This window comes from Myotis myotis, unplaced genomic scaffold (genome assembly GCF_014108235.1).
Source record: "Myotis myotis isolate mMyoMyo1 unplaced genomic scaffold, mMyoMyo1.p scaffold_m19_p_11, whole genome shotgun sequence".
Classification (NCBI taxonomy): Eukaryota; Metazoa; Chordata; class Mammalia; order Chiroptera; family Vespertilionidae; genus Myotis; species Myotis myotis.
The window spans coordinates 36,244,411-36,257,830 of record NW_023416315.1 but is presented as its reverse complement, the minus strand read 5'-3'; the positions used below and the strand labels follow the sequence as shown (position 1 = coordinate 36,257,830).

The following is a 13,420-nucleotide window of genomic DNA, read 5'->3' as shown; positions in this document are numbered from 1 at the left end:
TGTCCCTTTACAAAGGCCATGGTGGATGCCAGTAATATCCGCCCCCCCCCAAAAAAAAGGCCTAAAAGCCATTCTACTTAGTGTATTATTAAATGTGCATGTGTGCATGTACCTGTATACTCAATCATTTTATGTTTCACTTTATGGTGGCTTGCTATTTTATTCATACAGCAATGATTTTGAACAGTAGGAATTATAAACTTATATGTAGTCCTTCCTTGAGTGAGCTAATTAACGCCTGTGTGTTGTTTAACAACCATAGACATATCCATTAGCTTGGGTCTAAAAGAAAGCAGGGAAGGACCCCAGGCAAATGGAATGTATACCTGGGTTCTCATTATCCTCCTTCCATGGTGGTTTCCATGAGAATCTTCGTGAATAGACCACTGAGGTGTTCTAAACCTGAGTTTCATGTTCCAAGCATCTTTTTGTTTTCTTACTAGAGTCGACTAATTTGAGAACTCAGTCCCCAATGTGTTTCCATTGTTATTACTAATTATGATGATCACCAAGGTTCACTGCTCTGTTTTGTGAGTCAATTTGCCATTTTTTTATTACCCCGTGGCTCCTGGACGATTATATAACTTTTGAAAACAGATCTAGACATTCTCTAATTGAACCCCCTGAAAGGATATCCAAAAGGTAGAGATGTGAAGAGGGCAAGGAGAAGGCTCATTGATATCTGTAGAGTCCTGGTGACTTTCTTAATGCAGTTGCTTTCACCAGGATTCCCACATGCAGGTGCACATAGGCAGGTGATGTGAGTGGGGCCAAGGTACCTGTGGCAACTGGTTGGCAAGCTCCTTGTTTATAAAGGCTGGATGGTCTCCTCACAGCTCAGGCTGATTGAGCTTATGTGGGGATATGGACCCAGTTTTTCACATCTTTCCATTTTCCACGAGAAGCTAAAAATTCAAGTATTTGTGCAATAACCTCCTAAATGTTAAATGCCATGACTTTGTTAGAAGTAGTTGTGGGCCAGATTTGGCCTGAGGGTTGGCAACTTGTGACCATTAACCCTGTCTACTTGTGTATATTTCTTGCTACTATATGTGTTTCTGGGGGAGAGGTATAAAATTTTGCATTTTTTCTTTTTCTCTGAATACATTATCATTTCAGAAGATAAGCATTATCTTCTGAAAGTGCATTGTCTCCATATAGTCGATTTGGGTAGAGAAAATTATGGAAAGAGTATAGTTTAGTGTTAGTCTGAAGTGTAGGGTGGCCGGTTTTTTTTTCTTTCTTGTTTTTGTTTTTTGTTTTTTGTTTTTCTGAAACCAACATGTAAGGCTGGAATTATTGAACCCGTATCAGCCTGTTGGTGTGTTTCAGATTTGAGTATGTATTTTGTTTTGATAGGGCCTTTTAAAACCAATGGCCACTGCTTTCAATTTGAGAAGAATGAAAGTAGAGGTTTTTGTGGTTTATTTTAGCAAATTGCCTTTGTGATTTGGGGCGGCACATGTCTTCTCTCATCTTTCGCTTCGAATGCTTCAAAAGGTCTTTGAGGGGAAAGAAAAAGTAATAATAACACAGTTATGTAAGATCTAACATTGTTGTAAGAGCTAGCTGGCACAATATAATCGCATTCCTTAGTGGGTTCATGAGTCTATCATTAAGTTAATATATTTGCCTCTTTCTATGCAATGATGGTGTAGTGTCCGTTAATGCTTAGCTTCAAGGGCTGCAGTTAGCAGCATTAAGTTCTGTTACTGAGTTCACAGTTGATGAGCCCTTTTGAAAGCTTTCTAGAGAAAGCTGACCTGTGCTGTTAGCATTCTGGGGACAGCAGCAATTTCTCCTCAGAGACCATCATTCTTCATATTTCCCCCTTCCTTAGATGATTTTTTTTTTTAATAACTCAAGAAATCACTTTGGAGGAAGTGCTATCCAGGCCTATCCCACACAAACTCCAACTAGCTTCAATTCTTTATAGGAACATCCTGGCATGAGTAGACAACTCAAAGTCAATGATTAAATTCCTTGCTAAGTGTAGGTTTCATAGGAAGGCAAGAAAATTGGCATTGAGGAAATGATGGTTTTTCAGAAAAACTAAGCACAAAATTTGCTTGAAGAGAAGGCATAAGGAATAGTTTAGTAAACCTTGCCCTTGTTTTGAACTTAGGAAAATTCCACGCAAATTTATGTTTTTGCTTCCATAAAATAGATATGAGAGTCAAATTTCAGGAGAATATTATATTTGTTGTTAAAATTCCTCTTGGAATGTGTTTTCCTTAGAAGAAACATCTCTGAAACAATTACGATTAGCACTTCATAAAACATGAGACTGGGGAAAGAGCGTGGATATTCCTAAGCATATAACTCTGTAGTCATAAATTTGACTTTGTGTGGAATTTGGACTCTGAAAAATGGAAAATCTTTCAGAAGATAACTTACAGATCAAATTAACACATCTGGTCCTACAGGTGCACATAAATTCTGTCATTCATTTGCCAATATTTCAAACCAAAATTGAAATGTTCTTTACAGAGTCAAATTGGTAAACATTTCTTATATAATCCCTATAAGTGGTTAATTTACAAACTGGCATGTAAGCTATCCCTGCTTAAAGAAAAAGTTAAATCAGTGCTTTTAAAAAAATCAAGTGTAACAAAATTTCTTTTATTGATTTATAAGAGCAGTTGACTTAATATTTTAAAAGACTAAAAAAAGAATCGGAATGTATAATAATTTTTCAATTATAGTAGCATGATTTAATTTTGGTAAACTTGAAGAATCACAATTTGTTTTGCAATTTCTGCTTCTGCTGTTATGGCCTACTTCTCACTTATAATTTGCATTTGTGGTATTTTATATTGTCTTAATCAACTTTGGCACAACTAATTAATCATTTCTCAGTTAATTATACTGGGAAAATACAATGCTCAATATTATTCATAAAATATGTGAAAGACTAATTTTACTTATAAACATAGATATAAAAAAATCCTAACTATACTATATGGAATTGGAATTCAGCACAATATTAGAAGGATATCATGCTATGAGTAATTTAGGATTGTTTAAAAAATTCAAAGATATTTTAGTGTAGGAAAATGTATTACCATAATTCAGCATATGGAAATGTCAAAGAGGGGAAAAATCATTGCAATGTATAATGAAATGGTACTTGAGAAATTTAAACATCTATCCCTATATATTAAAACTTAGTAAACTAGGAATAGAAATATTTTTTTTTTCAATATAATGAATAGTAGTCGCAAACTAATAGCCTACCTCTTGTACATAAGAGTAAAGCATTTGGTAATTTATGGCCCTTAAAGAAGAATGACTTACATGTTTAGTAGAATATACATCTCTCTCAGGACATGACAAGTTCCTTGAGGGCAGAGAGTAAGTGATATTTGAGTTGTATCCATATAGTAGGTATTTGATAAATATTTATTGAATGAATCAACTCTTATGCACACATATATATGCCACCATATCCTATCTAATAATAGACAAAGATTGAAATTGACTGTACCTTTGCTACGCCTCCCATTGGCTAATCAGCAAGATATGCAAATTAACCACCAACAAAGAAGGGGTTAATTTGCATTGGCACGAAGTGGAGCCAAGACTGAAGGCGGCTCCAGCCAGAGCAGCGAGGGCTGTGAAGGTGGCTCCGGCCAGAGCGGCACCGGTTTTCCTCTGGCACCTGGGACCCAGGGCTATTGCATGAATCTTTTTGTGCAACAGGCCTCTAGTATGTAATAAATTATATTAAACTATACAAACTGTTAAACATGTTTTTCTAATCAAGCATCTCTATTTTTCCATTTTAATGCATTTTCATCTTATCTAATATTTATACTATCTTCACTTTTCCCCAATTACAACATAATGCCATTTATATATAAAATTGATGTCTGGCCTCCCAGCCATCAGCATCTGTTAACCAAAACTCTTACATCCATCCATGGATTTTCTCTAGGAAGGTGAGGTCTCTCCCAAGGGGACCTCAATGTAGCAGATGAAGGTATGTTTTCTGAAGCCCTAAATAGGAGAACAAAGGTACAAAAGAAATAGATCAGATGCTGCTCAGACTTTCAGCTTCATGTATCTTCCAGATTAGAGCCTGGGACAAAGGTACAGATGTCTGCAGATCTCTTCTGTTCAGTGTATACATTTGGCCTCATACAGTAAATATTAAGTTTCATGTTGACAGAATACTTTGGTAAAATTCAGATACTTGATAAACTATGCCTTTCCCTGACCACCATCTAGTGAGCTCTCAAATAAGGAAATGAGAATAATTTGTTCATGGTCAATTTGTGCTGGCGGTACCTGGTTACCCTTTCTTTAAAAATATATTTTTTTTATTGATTTCAGAGAGGAAGGAAGAGGAAGTGAGAGAGAGAAAAACATCAATGATGAGAGAAAATCATTGATGGGCTGCCTCTAGCATGCCCCACACTGGGGATTGAGCTGCAACCTGGGGATGTACCCTGACTGGGAATCAAACCATGACCTCTTGGTTCATAGGTCGATGCTCTACCACTGAGCCACACCATTTGGGCTGGTTACCCTTTCTTTACTCAGTGATTCCAGTGGAGAAAAACATGCTAAGAGGCCACATGGGTTTAATGTCCAAGAGAAAATCCTTGGGCTTTCATCTTTGTCCATAGGATTCTCTGGCACTATAAGTATACACCTGCACAGAACTTTTGCCCCTTTTTTTGGTGGAAACATCACTGTCTTCTAAGATATTCTGATGAACCAAAGGTTAAAGGTAGGACAATAAGGTTTTAGTAAAAGTGAAGAAATACAATAAAATAATGTAAAACCTTGAAGGAAATTTAAGACTATAACAATTTTTATATATATAAAATTCTTTAAATTATCATCATATAAAGAGAAGTCAACAGGATGCCACCAGCTAATTGGACTCCAGAGAGACCAATATCACTGATCCAAGGCTGGTAAAAAGTCAGTCTCTGGAAATTAGAATAAAATATACACTGTGGGGTTTTCTCTTCATGCAGCACGTTGCCTGATTAGTTAAACGTTTTTGATATCACTCTCTCTTCCAGAGAGTGCACTGTGTATACCCATGTGGTCATAGCAACACATGAAGCATCTCTTTTAGCAAAGGGATTGTTGAGCTTTCTTCCCGAGAAAAGGCTTGCTTGACAGCAGCTCTCTGATGGGAAGTCTTACATTTCTTTCTGAATTCCACTTCGATGGACTTCCTGTGTGGCTCAGTGTGGCCTATACCATGTTAGGGCTTTAATGCTAGGCAACAGGTGAGATTCTCATACAGTAAGTTAATAAAAAGTCTTTTAAAAAAAGGATTTATTGGTATAAATATTTGTTCCACTGTCGCGGTTTTATTCCCGACATCAGAAAATCTTTATCATCATCATTGCCAGTCCTAAGTAAGGAAATAATTAAGGTTGGGAAGTAAAACATTAACTCATTAATTAAATGCCATCCTTAATTAATGACAGTGACAGATTGAGTAATATGATGGATTTTTAAATGTCCGTATTATGCTTTTGGAAATGGCATTTAGGAAATAGATTTGAGGATGACATTGGCTGGAGGTTTTCTATTGGGCACTGTGCTCACATTGGCCCAAGCTGTTTTCTTCATCTGATTAGGGACTAGTGATTTGTTTGACAGAGAAACTGTGGGTCTCAAGGGAACTCACTATTCTGCCTTCAAGCTGTCTCTCCACCTTAAAGAGGAGAAGAATAATGCGAAAAGTCGGGTTCCAAACATTGCACTTGCTTCAGGGACTACCTAATGTACCTAAAGCTGCTAAGTTCATTTGATGGAGAAGAGAGCTGGACTTTGTCTATTCTTTTCTCAGCACAAACCAGTCGTATGCTCAGCATTTTAAAGACAGGCATCCCTTGTCAATGTGGAAATAAGTCTGAAAATTCTCCTGGGACCGTGTGGTGACATCATGCAGTACAACACTGAGTTCCTTTTAAGTGGCTTGGTAGAGCTTAGGAGAGTCAGGCAGACATGCCCTGCTTTACTCTTTCATTTTTTAAAAAAATACATATTTTTTTATTGATTTCAGAAAGGAAGGGAGAGGGAGAGAGAAATAGAAACATCAATGATGAGAGAGAATCATTGATTGGCTGCCTCCTGCATGCCCCCTACTGGGGATCAAGCCTGCAACCTGGGCATGTGCCTTTGATTGGAATCGAACCGGGGACCCTTCAGTCCGCAGGCCAACGTTCTATCCACTAAGCCAAACCGGCTAGGGCTACTCTTTCTTTTTAAATAAATAAAGTAAAAACTATTTCTTTGGGAATTAACTTTCCCTCACACTTTATACCCATCTGCAAAAGGCAAGTGAAGACCATTCATTTATTCATTCATGTATTCATTCAATAAATAATTGAGAATTTACTGTGTGCAACACACACAACAAATGTTAAGTGTTAAACTTGACAGGGATATAAAGATAGGAATTCTTTTTACTTCTAAAGAGCCTTATTCCAGTAAATAGACAGATTTAATTTGAAGCCATTTAAGGAAATGTAAGGAAGGTACAGCTCTCAAATATTTATACTCATAAGCAATAATGTCATAAACCATTATTTCCAAATTATCTATAATTAATTTGTATTCATGTGGGACAAGTGATTTTGATTCATTAGTACCCTACACAGAGTCTTAACACATATTAAGTTCTTGGTAAATGTCCATTGACTTTGTGTGTGTGTGTGTGTGTGTGTGTGTGTGCGTGCGTGCACATTTACGTGTGCTTGCATACATACTTATGTGTATGCACAGATCGCAAAAAATTGGGTGGGATGGGTGTAGGATGAGTGGAGGGATGAGGACAAAGATAAAAGCAAGGAAGTTCAAGGTTGCTGGGAAAGTTGCCTGAAGGTGGACTTGACTCAAGGAGAACTATGGGCGGTAGTTATAAGACTGAGGTACAAGGTGAGGATTTCCTCACAGAAACGAGTCAGAAATCCAGTTACTGGGCTCAGAGCTAAAAGTCAGAATGGGACTAGCAGTGTGTTTGGCTCCCTGCTGAGGCTCTGGGCTTTGCAACAGTGATCATTACCTCCTGCACACCTTTTTCAGACTTGGTCTGAAAGCCTGATACAGGCTACTACTGAGGTCGAGTGGATTGTAGATTGGCAAAGAGAGCTGTGGAGCCCAGCCGGCATGGCTCAGTGGTTGAGCATCCACCTATGAACCAGGAGGTGATGGTTCGATTCCCAGTCAGGGCACATGCCTGGGTTGTGGGCTCAGTCCCCAGTGTGGGGCGTGCAGGAGGCAGCTGATCAATGATTCTTTCTCATCATTGATGTTTCTTTCTCTCTCTCTCTCTCTCTCTTCCTCTTTCTCTCTCTCCCTCTCCTTTCCTCTCTGAAATCAATAAAAAAAAATATTTTTTTTTTTAAAAAAGAGAACTGTGGAATAAGAGACATAGGTATTTCTTTATTGTTTTATAGAAATCAAGTTATTTTTGAATGAGGCTATCTAGGACAGATATATTTAGAGAATAAGCCATTTGAGATGGGCCGTGAAGAATGTACATGTTTTGGACAGGTAGAGAAGGGAGAAAGGGCATTTCAGATGATGGGAAAGGCATAAACAAAGGTAAAGGGTGCAGGAGGTATGGGTTTTAAAATTCATGTTAAGGGGGAAGTGTCAAAAGAGATCAGAATTTGGGAGACAAGTATGACTTTTGAGATAGTTGAGATCCCTGGCTGCTTTCCCTGGTGCTAATTTGAAGAATTTTTACTTAATAGCTTGTTAAAAATACAGGCACCTACCTCACAGGTCTGAGGTGAGGTCTGGAACACAGCAATTTTTTAAAGCTTTTAAGATCTGAGGACTAGTTAGGGAAACCATTGCTCTAATAAAAAGGACTGACACTAGAGTTGTGGGAGTAGAAAAGGTAATAAAAGGCAGATGAGAGAAGGAAAGGTAAAATGACTCTGGTGTACAGATGGACATGTCCAAAAGTCATGTAATAAAATAGGACTTGGAGCTCAACGGTGATGAGGACTTTGGTATTATTTGTGCAGAAGATGGAAGTGAGGGAGAAGCCACCATGATTGGGGAATGCCTGTTTTATGGGGATGGAAAGAATAAGGACCCTGCCAAAACTGGGCATGGGATTTGATGGTTTGGAGTTGTCGTAGTCATGATCAACGTCATCACCACCATCATTTTTGTTACTACTATTATTGCTTGTGATGGTTTATTTCCATAAGTTGAGTTTCTGGAAGTAAAACCAGTCTAAGAGTTTATTGTGTTTATGATTCTTGCTACATTTTTGCATACTGGTTTCCAGGAGAACTGTACTGACTTTAAATGCCACCAGCAGTGTATAACAGTGCCTCAGTCATGCTGAGTGTTAGCATTAGCAAACGACAGAGTACTGCTTTCCAAGTATATCTCTTTCTTATAAGCAAAACCCACAAAGGGTAAGAGCAAAGATACTCTTGAGGGAAGAATTTGAAGGCTTTCTACTCTGAGGTCTAATAACAATGCGAAGAAGAATGGAAACCACCAACTTGGCCGTGGTGAACAAGAAGTTAAATCATCAGAGAACGGTCTATGCAACCCAGATATCATGGGTTTTACTCCTGTTATACTTTCAACAGTTAGCTAGGCAATGTTTTTGTTTTTTGAAATTTTACCTTATCTGAAACTGAGCAGATAAAATGAACCAATGAAGGGAGAATTTTATAAGAAGTTGGACAGTGATGAATTGGTAGAAAGTTTAAAATAGAAAGTTTTGTTAGTCTCTTAGTAGGTTGCTACTAATTTGAAAACTTTTGATGTTTTGCCTATTCTTTTATTCTGAAATAGTTTTATCTGTTTTTTAAAAAATTTTATTTGCCAAGTGGCCAGAATGTTTTTGCTATTCTTTAAAGACGTATCGACAATCAAATTGTCCCCCAAATTGTAAACTAACTGTTACATGGTGGGCCTTTTTAGATGAGATAACACAAGCTACGTTGTGTAGCATGATTAGAGCTAAATAAGTGAATGATTATTTTCCATGGCATGGAAAACTTATGTACCTAGTGTTTTGAAACAGACTTGGGAATGTGACCTTAATTGGCAGGTGCAATCTATTTGTGGGACCACAGAACCATGACAGTGCCCCTTAGTCCAGAGTAGATAAGGAATTCCTGGGTTATTCGGGATCTGTGCTAACAGCAGGGTCCCTATGAAAGAGATCAGAGATCCTCCCTTAGACCCTCAGAGAGTTAACCTACAACGTAACTAAGACTGACCAGTGCAGAAAAATGCAACTCTTCACAATAAGCAAATAAAGCCAGATGGTCTCCCAAACAGGAGCACTAGACCAAATCTAATTGCACAGTTAAAGAACCTACGTCACTCAGAAAGGGTTGGCTTGGTCATCCCAGGAATCAGGGAAATTGGAGACTGGCAGCAGTGAGTGGGGTGTGTCTGGCCTTGCTGAAAGATGTAGATGAGGGGGCGGCGGGGGGGGGGGGGGGGGGGGGGGGGGGGGGGGGGGGTAGAGCAGGGAGAAGCTGTAATTGTTAAACATTCAGCTTTATTTGTTCTGATTTCAAATACACTGTGGCCATCCAGCTTCCCAGGAAGCTGGCCTTCAAGGAGAGAAGCTGTCAGGCTTGTATGATTGCTGTGCAGGCAGTTATTGTTCTCATGATAAATTGGTAAAATGGCATAGCAAATGGAGTCTTATTAGACCACTTAGACTAACTTAGCCACCTAAACCCAATAAACTAGGCACTGATGATAATGAGTTTATGTCCAGATCCTATCCCTTCCTTCAAACACCAAGTCGAGTGGAATCTCTGATCTTTTCAGGAAAGGGTATCTCCCTGCTCCGTCTTCCAAAGGATGATGAAAGTACAGTCCAACACCTGGCTGACTGGCACAGAGTCAATAACCATGGAAAAGAAATGATGACTGTCATTGTCTCTCTTTCTTATGGCGTTTAGTTATTTTTTTCAGCTAATATTGATGGAAGCTTTAAATTGTGCCAGGCACTGCGCAAGTGATGAAAACGACTTTCTTCATTGCACATGTTATCAGTATACCACCAGGTATAAATATTCATGTCTCATTCTTCTACTAAAATGCAAGATTCTTAGGTGCAAGTTCCATGTCCCAAGCACACCTGTGGGGCCACTTATACGGCATGTTTTACTTTCTGCCTTATCTTGCTAAAATATTTGTGTATGTTTTATCTCTCCATAAGACTGGCAGATGCCCTAAGAACTCTTTTAATACTGAATAATAATAATATTTTATATATTATCCCTCTAAAAGGTATTTTTTGAGTAAGTAAATGAGTTTTCATAAAAATATCCTCTTCCTGCATGCATTGACTGGTCCATTCTAGAAATGACTGAAAACTACAACTGAGTACTATAGTAAGCAGGGTGATTTATGCGAAAATATGTTGTGCTAGTATGTTATGTTCACATATCTTTACTTACAATGTCACTACTTCTTTTATTTTAAACATACACTACCTGGTAAGATTTCAAACTGCCCAAGAAGCGGTGGGGAAACCATCATTTTATTTTCAATCACACCGTAACTTGATAAGATGGTTGGAAAGCAAGACTGATGTCAATTGGTTAAATAAAAGTATAGTAATTTGGAGGAAGAAAGCTGAAAAACAGTTTAATAGTCATCTGATGCTTTTTAAAAATCGGGCAGAAAGGTCCTTAGAGGGCCTCCAGGCCTGCCTGCATCCTCATTGGCTGAGAACGGAAGACTTTCCTAGGGGCAGAGTTCAGCAGTGTCCAGAGCACAAACCTCCCACCCCTGACCCAGGCGTGGCCCTCTCCAAGGTGCTGCCATTACAGGGACGGTTTTCTGCAAGCTTGCACAGAAGGAAATGAGCAAATGTTTAACCCAACTTCCCAGGCTACCCTTGGAAACACAAACAACCTTTGCCCACTTAATGTATTGGCTTTAAGTTCCTTTTCAAAGAAAAAGTGCATTTTGCCCAAGTCTGAGCACCCCACAGGTAATAACGGGAACAATGAAAATAAAATAAAACCAGGACACTTGATAGCATCCTTGGCTGACTACTTACCTACTGCTCGTTACTGACAGTAGCTAGGATTGCTTTTACTGAATAATAGTGTGTGACTGTGGGGGCAGGATCATGGTGAGTGAGTTACATGGACCCCTTTGTCGTTCTGGCTGAGTAAATGCAAACTCCAGACTGCTAAACTGTGGACTTAAGGGGATGATTCTGATGGAATCATCACTTGTACTGCTGACAGGTACAATGAGTTCAGGTGAGCTGTCAGATAAGCAACAGAACAGCCCAACCACCTGGGGCCTGCTGCATTCTTCACCTGCCTGGGAGAAGTGGAAAAGGTCAATAAAGGTCGTTCCATCAGAAACCTCAAGGCAAATTGAGGGCAAAGCAGCTGATCCCAACTCTTAGGAGGGGATGCTTCTCACAGTCCGCCAGAGCCAGAGGCAGCTGTTCTGTCTAGAGCCAAAAAAAATGCCCTTAAAGATAAAAGGTTTGATCCCCAGAGATTGTGAATGGCAAAAATGAATCACTGTAATGGATCCCATCACTTCTGTTTGAAACAAGTGGAAGGAATGAGTGTCCAGAACCAGGAAGGGCTGCTTTTCTTGAGCAGAGAATGAGTCCAGAGCATGGCTTCTCAGCAGTGCCTGCACATTAGAATCACTTAGGGAGTTTTCAAAAATATGGATGCTTGGGTCCCGCCCCACACTTTCTGATTTAATTGGTCTGAAAGTGGCCTGGGCCTTGGGCCAGGCTTGAGTTAATCACAGGTTTAGATGCTGACATAGTTGAGCATCAGTGATGCTTTCTTTCTGCTGAACTAATGAAGGCAATAGTCCAGCCCACTCATTTTCTAAAGGTGGTTTCAGGGTCAGCCATAGCATTTCCTGGGAACTTGTTAAAATACAAATTCTCGGGCCCCACCCCAAGTCTATGGAGTCAGAATTTCTGGAGTTGGAGGTCAGCATTCTGTATTTTTAGGAAGCCCTTCAGGCCATTCTGATTTACGTCAATGTTTGCCAGCCACTTTCTAAGTCCAGACCTTGATTCTCAGATGAGGTTCACAGATTGGCAGCATTTGTGTCTCCTGGATCTGTCACATAGATCACTGGCTCAAAGAAATATTTGGTAGTAGATATGCAGTTGTAGTAAGAGCAGCTATTATTTATCATATGCTTTGTGCTTTATAGGTATAATTTTATGTAATCTCTGTAGAAGAACTGAGAGAGGTCATCCATCCATCTATCCATCCATCCATCCATCCATCCATCCATCCATCCATCCATGCATCTATCCATGCATGTATCCATTTATTCAACTAATGCTATATTCTATAAGCATATATATCAGGCACAGTTCTAGGCATAGCCCCATAATCTAAGGCAGGGGTCCTCAAACTACAGCCCGCGGGCCACAGGTGGCCCGCCGAAAACATTTATCCGGCCCGCCGGGTGTTTTTGCTGCCGCTGTGTGCATAGGAATTTGTTCATAGTTTTTTTTTTAAACTATAGTCCGGCCCTCCAATGGTCTGAGGGACAGTGAACTGGCCCCCTGTTTAAAAAGTTTGAGGACCCCTGATCTAAGGATATAGCCACCCTGCCATTATAAGGCTAAAACAGATCAAAGTAAACAGTAAACTGATGTATAATCAAATCATAGGTAAATATAAGTGCTATGAAGAAAGTAAAGCAGGAAAAGGTAAGGGGTAGTGTGACAAGGAAGTGCTGCTGGAGAAAGGGCGGTGGAAGAAGAAAACCTCTCTGAGCGGGTAACATTGGAGCCAAGACATGGACGAAGCAAAGGCAGGAGCTGCTCAGCTCTTTGCGGGAAGAACATCAGGAAGGACACAGGACACAAGGGGGACACCGTGAGGGAGGGGCACAGCGGGTAGAGATGAGTTTTGAAGATAGCTGCAGGCCACCATCCCAGAAGCCACGGTAAATCTTAACAGGCAAACAGAGCAGGACTCCTCAAACTTTCAGGTGCCCAGGAATCGCCTGGAACCTTAACCTGTAGTGCGGAGTCAGTGAGCCCAGGGTGAGAGCGGAGTCTCTGTATTTCCAACAAGTGCCCAAGAGGTGCTCATGCTTCTGGTGTGTGGGCCGCACTTGGAGGAAACGAAAGGGTAGGGAGGTTCGGGACACAAGCGACATGTCCAGTGTCACCCAGCTGGTAAGTCGCGGAGGCCAGATGTGAATCCCAGACGCCTGATCCAAAGTCCCTGCTGTGCGTCAGTTACCTGCCCGGTAACCTCCCTCCGACTCACCTGCAACTGCTTCTGTGCAGGAAATGGAGAGGACCTGCCTGAGGGGGAGGTCCTTGTGTGCACTCTCTTGATAGAAGAGCTCTTTATCCCTTACTTCAAAGGAGAAATGAAGGCCGGGGTAACTGTGGGTACTTGGTGCTGTTGCTTGTGGAGTATTTAAAAGA

At 40.1% G+C, this 13,420-nt stretch overlaps 1 protein-coding gene across 5 annotated transcripts in view; it reads left to right on the top strand.

Annotated features, from left to right (window-relative positions):
* Window positions 1–13,420, top strand: part of DYNC1I1 (dynein cytoplasmic 1 intermediate chain 1) — a 277,989-nt gene that overhangs the window by 42,854 nt on the left and 221,715 nt on the right. The gene's annotated exons all lie outside the window — the stretch shown is intronic.